Consider the following 10,036-nt stretch of genomic DNA (forward strand, 5'->3'; position numbering starts at 1 on the left):
AGGAAGTGAAGAGGATATGCAGTGCACTGATCAGGAAGAGGCGGATATCAGAATCTGCCTTCATGTCAAAGATGCTTTGCAAAAAGGTGCTACAAACATCATGGTTTAGCACTGTCGACACAAATGTTGTTGTCCAAACTGGTTGAACTAAAGTCTGCTGTTCAGCTGTGGGTGTCATTAGGAAACGGGAAAACGTCAGATGTTATCACATAAACAGAATATTCCAAAATCTTGGCTGTCGAAGATGAGTGGTGCTTCCCTTTTTCCACGCATTCACTGGTTCTGACACAACATCACAGTTCAGTGGAAAAGGCAAAAAGGCAATTGCTTTGAAGACTTGGATATCCTATGAGGATGTGACTGAGAGATTTCCTTTTCCTGCACAGCATCCATTCCAACCTGTGGACAAAGACTCAGAAGTGTTTTCATAAGTTGAGCGATTCACATGCATCTTGTCTGACAAAACTACATCAGTGAACACAGCCAACGAACTGCGACAAGAGATGTTCTGCCAAAGCCGCAAGATCAAGTTTGATGCAGAACCTTCCTCCCACTCAGGATGCTCTGCTACAGCACACAAACAGGAGCTTGTACCAGGCCAGCATATGGCTTACTTGTTTACTTCTCAGACAGAAAGCATCAGAGCCAGATTTATTTGGTTGGACAAAGGACAACAACCCATGGCTACCGGTGTGGATGACACTGCCAGAAGCTTCACGAAGTTGTTGAAAATTTGGCTACAAGTCTCAACCTCTATGTTCAAAGAAGTGTATTTGTAAATCTTCTCAACTTCTATGCACATCGCTCTGTAACTTCAATGGGAACTGTTAAAGGAGACTTCAGAATCACAGAGATCGATGTTTGACAAATTGATGTCACGTGACTGATCAAAACAGTAACTTTTTCATTAATTGGATGATGAATTATATCTTTTACTACTAAAGATAAATCCTGTTTGTTATATTTCTTGAAAGTATTAAAAATAGCCCTTTGAACGGCGAATATATCTCACATATTGCAACAAATGAATATTTTTTTATAGTCGGCGACCATTCTGGGTGGACTTCAGCACTCTTTGATTTTTGGCGGCCATCTTGGATTTTTTGGTAAATTGGCCAAAACATTCAGGCACATCCCCAAAATATGCTTTATCACGATGTTCCCTAGCACTGTGCAAGGTTTTCTGCTTTAATCCAGCGGGGTAAAGTCACAATAGTGTTAGAATTGGAAATCCTTGCTTTTATGGGGCCATCTTGGACGCCATCTTGGATTTTTCGGAAAATGGGCCCAAAAATTCGGGCACACCCAAACAATATGTTTTATCATTATGTTCCCAAGCACTGTGCAAGGTTTTCTGCTATAAAACCAGCGGGGGAAAGTTATATAGTGTTAAAATTGGAAATCCTTGATTTTTGGCGGCCATCTTGGACGCCATCTTGAATTTTTCGGAAAGTGGGCCCCAAAAATCGGGCACCCCCAAAAAATATGTTTTATCATGATATTCCCCAGCACTATGCAAAGTTTCATGCTTTAGTCCGGCATGTAACGATCAACCTCAAAATCGGACCTAAGCCACTGCACTATTGGTAAAAAAATTTGTTGTTTGGGTTTATAATTTTTAAAACTCGTGAACACAACCACATGTTCATGTTGCAGATCGTTTCGGTATCTATAAAATGATTATCAACACTGCGCGTGGCGCCTTTACTTATCCGTTGGCGTTGTTCAAATTTAGTTCAATAATCTGAAAACATGGGTTTCTATCTTTTAATGAATTAAGAGAATGGTAAATAAAAAGCAGAAAATATTTCCCGTCTACTACTTCATGCACCTTATTTGTCTGTACAATTAATGTAAACAAATCAATCACAGCATAATCTATTTGATCTTATTTGGAAATCTGGAAAAGGTAATTGGGCTTGTAAACAATATGTTTCCATGGACGTATCTGGACATACCCAGAAGCAAATATTCAACAGCTGATCTGCAGCAACTCTCAGTAAAGTTTCTCTCTTCAAAATCTGTACACCATGATAAAATGACACTGAATATAAGGAAATCATTTTTTTAATCATCATTTCCATTTAATTTTTCTATATGTACTTTGTTGTGGAATCCTAATTTACATACAAACTTCCACAATACTGGACTTCATGAACTGCCAGCGTTTATGTACAGGTATGTCACAGCACCAGAACACAAAGAAGATCCAAGATACTGTCTGCACCTGTACACTAGCTGACCCATCTTCCAGAAATAGGAAACATGTGATGCAAAATTTTGGAACAGAGAATCCACAGTTATCCGAACAATTAACTAGCATTGAAATAGAATGTTACACAAAATACAAATGTAGATCTATTGTTTTTTCATCAGAGATGTTTAACTGCTAACTACTAGTGTAAATAAGGTGCAAAGAATATATCCTATGTTCAAAGCCTTCTGTCAATACAATTACATATTGACATTATTGCTTCTTAATTAAACAATGATAATCTTTGTTTTATTAGATCTGAGACCATATCCCTAGAGGACATAACACTGATTTTGATCTATTTCCTTTTCTGAGATACTTACTGGTGTCATAACAATTATAATAAAGTTGATTCAAAATTTGGTAAAAGTCATAACAAAGGTTTAGGAAAACAGACATGAAAATGCCCTGAAGCGTTCACCTCCTACAAACCAGTGTGCAATTTAATATGAAGCTCATTTTGCAAATAACCATCAACAAACCTTGAACAATTTGTCCAAATCCACCATCTTAATAAACACTAGCTTTGGCTCAGTCTTCAAATATTAGTAACCTCCTAAAAAACTTATGATTTATCAGAAGAATTACATCAAATATGGGTTAAATATATGTTTCAATCTTTATTCCGTTACATGAAAAGTCACCTGAGATTTTTGTAAGTTATTCTGTTCCAGGACTGGATAATGCCTGACCAGGGTTTGACCAAAACGTAGCCTTTGCTTTTTCAAATTTTCTGGATGTTGAAATAACTTTAATGAGTTATGATACTAGCAATCACTTTCAGAATTATCTTATTAGTAAATGTAGTATTTAAAAAAACATCTAAAAGCAGGAGCCAAGAAACTAAGTTAATACCAAGTGATTGTCCTGCCATGATATGTATGGTGTTTGTTTGCCTAGTTCTGCCTTAAAATCTAAAAAATCTGATATGTCAATCAATTGAATAATTATTTATTATTGATTAGATTATTATTAATTTTATTACCCTTCCACGTTTACTAAAAACAGCAAGATTCTTAAAACATACCTTGCTATCATTTCCAGTGAATTAATCAAAATTACAGTTGTAATATTACTCCTAAAATGTACCATTATATGTGAATAATTTATGTGGTAACAAAACTTCAAATAATGTTCTCGTAATTAAGATATACACTTTATTTCACTCCGTCCAATACTCCAGAAAGTCACTATTCTTCTCACATAGTTTTCGTATTCGATCAACATGGAGGAAGGTAATTCAGTTCAAAGTCCCATGCAACTCTTTATAAAAAATCTGAAATATTTAAAGCATGGTTTTATAGGCACTCATATGAACTAATTTTGATACTTGGATATTGCATGATAGGCAACTGCTGACACTGACAATATTTCCGTTTGAATAAAAAATATTACTCCTCGAATATTTTGCTCTGTTAACAAGATACTGTAGGCCTTCAGATTGTGCTTATGAAACTTAAAACATCCTACAATGTGTGACAAATTGAAGACTATCTAAGAGCGAAGGGGACAATATCCGCCACATTGTTCTTTCATGTAACAAGTTTTGCTATTTCGGTTGACCCTAACCGAAATGAAGATTTGTTTACATCGTGTCACGGCTTTCTCGCCTGTCTCATTTGAGCTTTATGGCGTACCAACTCAATGCCTAGTAGTGACTAAAAACGTTAAGCAAAAACAATTTTGTAGTTACAAGAATTGTCCGTGTTTATAACACTTGCAAAGTCTTAAACTGCTATTTGTTGTCATCAATTGGTAATGATTTTGCACATGTGCAAAAGTGTGGAAATTCGTGCAAATTCTCATCAGCAGGCAGACGTAGGTTTCCTGAACGATGGTGCAGACATTTAACTGATCGTTAGGCCTATCGCGTTTCTTGATCCGCCTCCATTTTTGTTGTCTTGGCCGTAATGGTTTTGTTAAGGTACACATCAAATCGCAGCAATATGTAATAAATATAGCGAGTGTAAATGGCATAATTCGAAGCACATCGCTTCGGATGCATCGTTTGACCCCGGAAATAAGTCTGACAAATCCACACAGCGCGCCCGGCCTGCTGATTGGCCAAAATTGACGCATGCGCCAGTTTTGATTGACAGACTGGATCGGTCTATTTCCCCTGCCTCCCAAAACAAACTGGGAGACACCCCAACCCCACAAAGACCGCACCTAAAATCATCATCACCCCCTAGTCGTAAATTATGAACGGTCCATTATATATATTTTTTTAAAGCATATGGACATATGGAGACACTCTTGTCATGATGGCAAGGGAATTTTATTTGCAAATATTCTGTATCAGTGAAATTAGATTGGCTGCAAATCAAAGGAACATTCCAAGTACATGAATATGCAGGACACACACATGCTGTTAAAAAATCTTAAATATGTACTTTCAAAATTCCTGCATACTGACCAGTACTTCAGAGATACAGGACATGTTACTGGACAATCTAATTACAACAACTTTCAGCATTTCAGATGCTGCTAATTAAGAGTCAGAGAGCATGTCACCAGCTCAGGAACCTCCCATAAGGAAGCTACCACTGTCACCATCTCAGATACAGTAAGAATGTCAGATCGTATTAAGTTAATTTTGCCAAATGACATGGTTTTAAAGAATTTAATACAACTGAACTTTATTATGCTATGTTATTTACATATAAAAATATTGATTGCCCATACTGTCTAAAATATGAAATGATGTTAGCCTCTACTCCTTGATGTATATTTGTAATTCCAGAGATATATTTATTGTTTGTGTGGTCGAAGAGATAATAGTGATGCTTTACAATGATTATATTACAGTGAAGCAGAGAGTGATACAGCAGCAACTGACCCCCAGTCCTACATAGAACAACTCCATCAAAAATTACATGAACAGGAGAGGCAACTCAAGCAAAAGGTTGACAAAATAGAAAAATTGAACAGAAAACTTGAACTTGAAAATTGAACATTTTACAGTATTCCGTCATTTCAAACATTGGCACTGATTAGCTGGACCTTTTTCATTTGTTGAATATCTTCCCAGGTTTTGTGAAGTACCTTGCCCAAACAGCACAAGAATTGACAGACATGAATGTAAATGAAATTGTTTCATGCTTTTGTGTTGTGTAAATGATGGATGAAAAAAGAGACAGCAGTAATACATACACATTGATGGATTTAACTGAATAATAGAAAGGTCTTTCATAATGGCATAGTTGTCGATGTAACTCATTTGCTGCTGTTTAATTAATAATTGAAAAAGAATGTATTTCATCCTGTTTGAAAAGAGTTAGTTGGGAACCAGGAAAACCAGGTAAGAGATTATGATAATGTGTAAGGGGAGAAAACTATGATAAATTATGAATTGATCCAGCTGTAATTGTTGCCATTCATGTCAGACTTATCTAAAAGGATACTTCTATCAACATAAATATTGCGCCCAATATATTTTCAATTTGCATCCTCTGAAGTTTTTTATTGTTATTCATCAGTGTTACAGTTGGAAGCTATTGTGAATGTATCTATTGTTATTTGACTTTTAAGACACCATTTCAAAATATATTTTTATTAAATGCACTCCAGGTGTTCATTATTTATTTAGGTTAATTGTTTCCTGTAATGTGAATCCTGTTATATTAACCTGATAATATGTTCTCCTCAAAAATGGCTTCAGTTACAGTGGTACAGAATAAATACACCTGATCTACAATAAATCAATTTTATGGTATAGTAACGCAGTATTGAAAATTGGTTCAAATATTCCCATGCAGGTACACCATAAGTCCATTTAGGTAAAATACTTATTCACCTCCAAATCAGTCAAGAAATAATTTTAAAAATATCATCCAGTTTTGTCTTGCACATTGTGTCCCACTCATGTTGATTGAAATAAATAGTTTCTACATGATGTGGAGATTCGTTTTTCCTCTGAGATTGTAACATGCATCTACGCGCACATCGCCATCACCAGTAGTCCTGTACAACTGAAAATACATGCGTGAATAAAAACCCTATATCTATAAAACAGAGTCGATAGGACAAAACATTTTAAACAGAAAAAATACCAAACAAATAAGCTATCTTGATCTACATATTACTTATAATCTCGATTATCCAGCTCAAGAATTAACAACACTACTCCCATGTGGAAGTGGATGGTTTGAATCCAGGTCAGGAAATACGTTGAGTCTTTTGCTTTGTTCATATGTTGATAAAGTAAACGCAATTGACTTCCCTTGGTAATATTTCCACTATTGTGACTTTAGAGTAGCTTCCCTTCATAAATGCTGCGCAACATGGTAAACATAACCTAGATATCTAGGTCATATGACTTATCGTGATGTGTCATGAAGTACAGTAATTATTCACCCTTCAATCCTTGGATATGCTACAGAAACATTTTTGTAGCCCTTTCCCATTTCTCTGCGATTTCCCTGAACTACTGGACAGTTTCGTAATGTACCGTTCAAGGGAAATTTAACCAGGAAGTATACATTGAGATTTGTCGCCATTATGCGATTGTGTCCTTGCCCAATTTAGCCTCGTTTTGGTACAGATATAAATATGCATGAGGCCTCATTAAGAATGTACTATAGGCTTCGCTAATTGATTTTGTAGAAACGGTGCGAAACTGTGTACAGTGTACTCTATTTTGTTTTTATTGGTTTGACATAAACAAAATGGGCCTGTAGATTTTAAAGCCAGCTTACAAATTAAAGTATTGTAAACACTGGTAGGGTATCAAGGTTGTCGCGTCATAATGTCGCGTATTACGCATCACAGAATCTATGGGTACAACTGACTGTTACAATATCTATATTACAGTTGTATATATATATAGTATTAGGGTGTGGTCATGTTATCAACATCCACATATCTGTCTAGTCTATACCACCACACAATGTACACTAGACAAATCATCGTTCCGTACAGATGTACGTACAGTGTACAACTTACCTGAGCTGGTACAGATGGTTTGAACACAGAGAGGGCAAAAGCAACTTTCACCTGTCGGATACCTGTAATCCTATAATAGTTTCGGTTTGACTCGACTTCCGTTTAATCAGTGTATTTTACGTGCGCTTTATTTAATATCAAACGCAGGACAACTCTGTGATTAACGTATGATAAGGTCAGATTAAACCCAACCTCACCTACCCCCAACCCTCCCATATACGCAATTCTTCAAAGGCATTTAGAAGTTGGCGTAGTAATACAAGACAAATCTTATGGATAACAACTTCTTGATTTATTTTTCACAACGTTTCTGGGCTAGTTGTTGCCCCTTCTTCAGGTGGATGATGGTGATGGTGAACAGTACAGTATATATACACAAAGAACTTAGTTAAGCACCCCCTGTAATTTTCCAATGACAGGTTTTCAACTCATTCATAACTTCTCGTGGTGACAACGATGGAAAAACATGAGTTTTTCTGACCCGTATGATCCTTTGACTCATAAAAAACGACAAAATGCTTTTATGATGATTATTGCTCATTTTATAAAACACTGAGTTTCATACAAAACCATTTGTGTACATGTTTGGCCCTTGAATGTTTAATGTTGAATTTATTGGTAAATATCATTTTGCAAGTCTTACACGATTCAAGGTCAATACCGACTGTAATCTCCATGTGACCGTATGACAGTCAGCACTCTCCTCCACATACCCCCTGTCAGCTTCCTGATCGTCTGAAGGGCCAGTCTACACCATTCCTCGTGTAAAGCAGCTTCCAATTGGGCTAGGTTCTGTACAGGAGGATCCCTTTTTTGCACTCGACGACCAATCATGTCCTACATATGCTCCAAAGGGTTACGATCGGGGCTTATTCAATCGTGAGACATGTCAGGGGGTGCTTAAGTAAGTTCTTTGGGTACAGGAAACTAGTAGACCAGCTACCGTCAGCTACCGTCAGTAGAATGTTGTTGTTTACGGAGGTCATCATCAAAACGCTACTGTCTCTGGTATTTAGAATGTGGGATGTACAAGCACATGGAGAAGTACATCCTGTATTCTGTAGAACACCTGAGATGCAGCGCAGGCCAGATGTCGTTTTTTTTGTAATACCTAATACTGGATTAAATCTTCTACTAGAATCTAAATATATGTTGAGCAACAATGCTTCAACTGTTAAATAAAGCACTTGTACATGAAGTAAGGGCAAGGGGTGTGCTGTATTTAGACTAATACTGGAATGAATCATCTGGAAAACTAGATCGTAAATTCGTGTGGCAGACTATTTTTTGGTTGTTTCGAACCTCAGATAACTCGCGGACCACACAATATTGCTTGAGTGTAGTTTCTTTTCCTTCTTACACTATATGAACTTACGTCTTAGAAGCCCTCATCTCTATCAAAGGTTAGCTGTGATATTTGTAGTTGTACATGTTTACCTTTCTAAACTCTCAGCTGAACGAGACTGACAAATAGACATCAATTCAAACATTTTCTAATCTATCTCATGATTGTATCGTTTGACTCAGTCGAATTCGGAAAACGACAAATATTAGCTGGCATCTTTTGCTATATTATTGCTCTATAAAGTGTACTGTAGGTGCAAAATCCCCCCATGGGATTTGTCTTCATTTAAAGTTGACGGCCCTGTAAATTGTTTATCTTAGGAGTAGCTTTTTGTCCATAGGCACAAGACGTTGCGATATATAACTACGTGTGGTATAAATAGATTATCCACCAACTGTATGATACTGAGGCGTTAAGGTCGTCCAAGGTGCCACATTTTGCTGTGCAGGGTTGCGTCCCTTTGGTACGTCAGAAAGCTATAATCGTCTCTCCCTCTCTATCATCCTGGCCAGACGGGTCATGGGTCTGGGTCGGCATTTCACATATGCGTTCACACTGCAAGCCGTTTCACATTTATTAAGAAATATTGATATCTGAGACTGTTTTAAAGATATCCTGAATGAAAATGGAGGCATCTTGAATTGAATTGAAGATATCTCGAATAGAGATAATTATAGATGTCTGCAATAAATTATTTTCCGATATCTGTCGATTTTAAGAAATCTTGAATGGACATTATTTCCGATATCTTAATATATCATTCATTACTGATGAATTTAAATACAATACGGAAACCTTTAATATAATTGTAGATATCAGTAATTTCTTAATAATGTGTAAACGGCTTGCCATGCGCTCAGAGGTTTGGGGTGTTCCCGATCTAAGGACAATTTCATATTACGAGTGTTAGTGAATAGATTTCGGCTGTAATACTATAATGAGAACATGACAGAATATGGAAGCGACGATAGAGAGTTGCCAATACCACAGGTTTCATTTACATTTTGCAACTAAACCCTTTCTCGGCAAGAAAGGTACCCATTCGCCATTGAACTTTCAGCCATCAGATCTAGGCGCACATTGCCGTGTGGCCACATGTGCCTGGAGCCTTGACTGGGTTTCCTGTTGATGGACGACAGTCGAGACAGGCGTTCGTTCTTTTGGTTTGAAATCAACCATTTCCAATAGATGAAACTTATTTGATATGGAGGCTAAGCAGTTGTATGTTTATAAAATTGAGATTTGGGGCCAGCATTTATTACAATGTGTAAAACGTAAAACGAGTTCTTTCCCCTTTGGTAACAATACAGCTCCGTCATTGAAGAAACTATATCTGGTTATTGCAAGTAAAAACAACATAAACGTTTCTTCTTCGTTTGTTTGTTGTTCAACGCTACACTCAGCAATATTCCAGCTATATGGCGGAGGTCTGTAAATACTCGAATCTGAACCAGACAATCAAATGATCAACATCATGATCGATCTATACAATT

The sequence above is a fragment of the Haliotis rubra genome, unplaced genomic scaffold, assembly GCF_003918875.1.
Source record: "Haliotis rubra isolate DU_JTF1 unplaced genomic scaffold, ASM391887v1 Scf659, whole genome shotgun sequence".
Lineage (NCBI taxonomy): Eukaryota > Metazoa > Mollusca > Gastropoda > Lepetellida > Haliotidae > Haliotis > Haliotis rubra.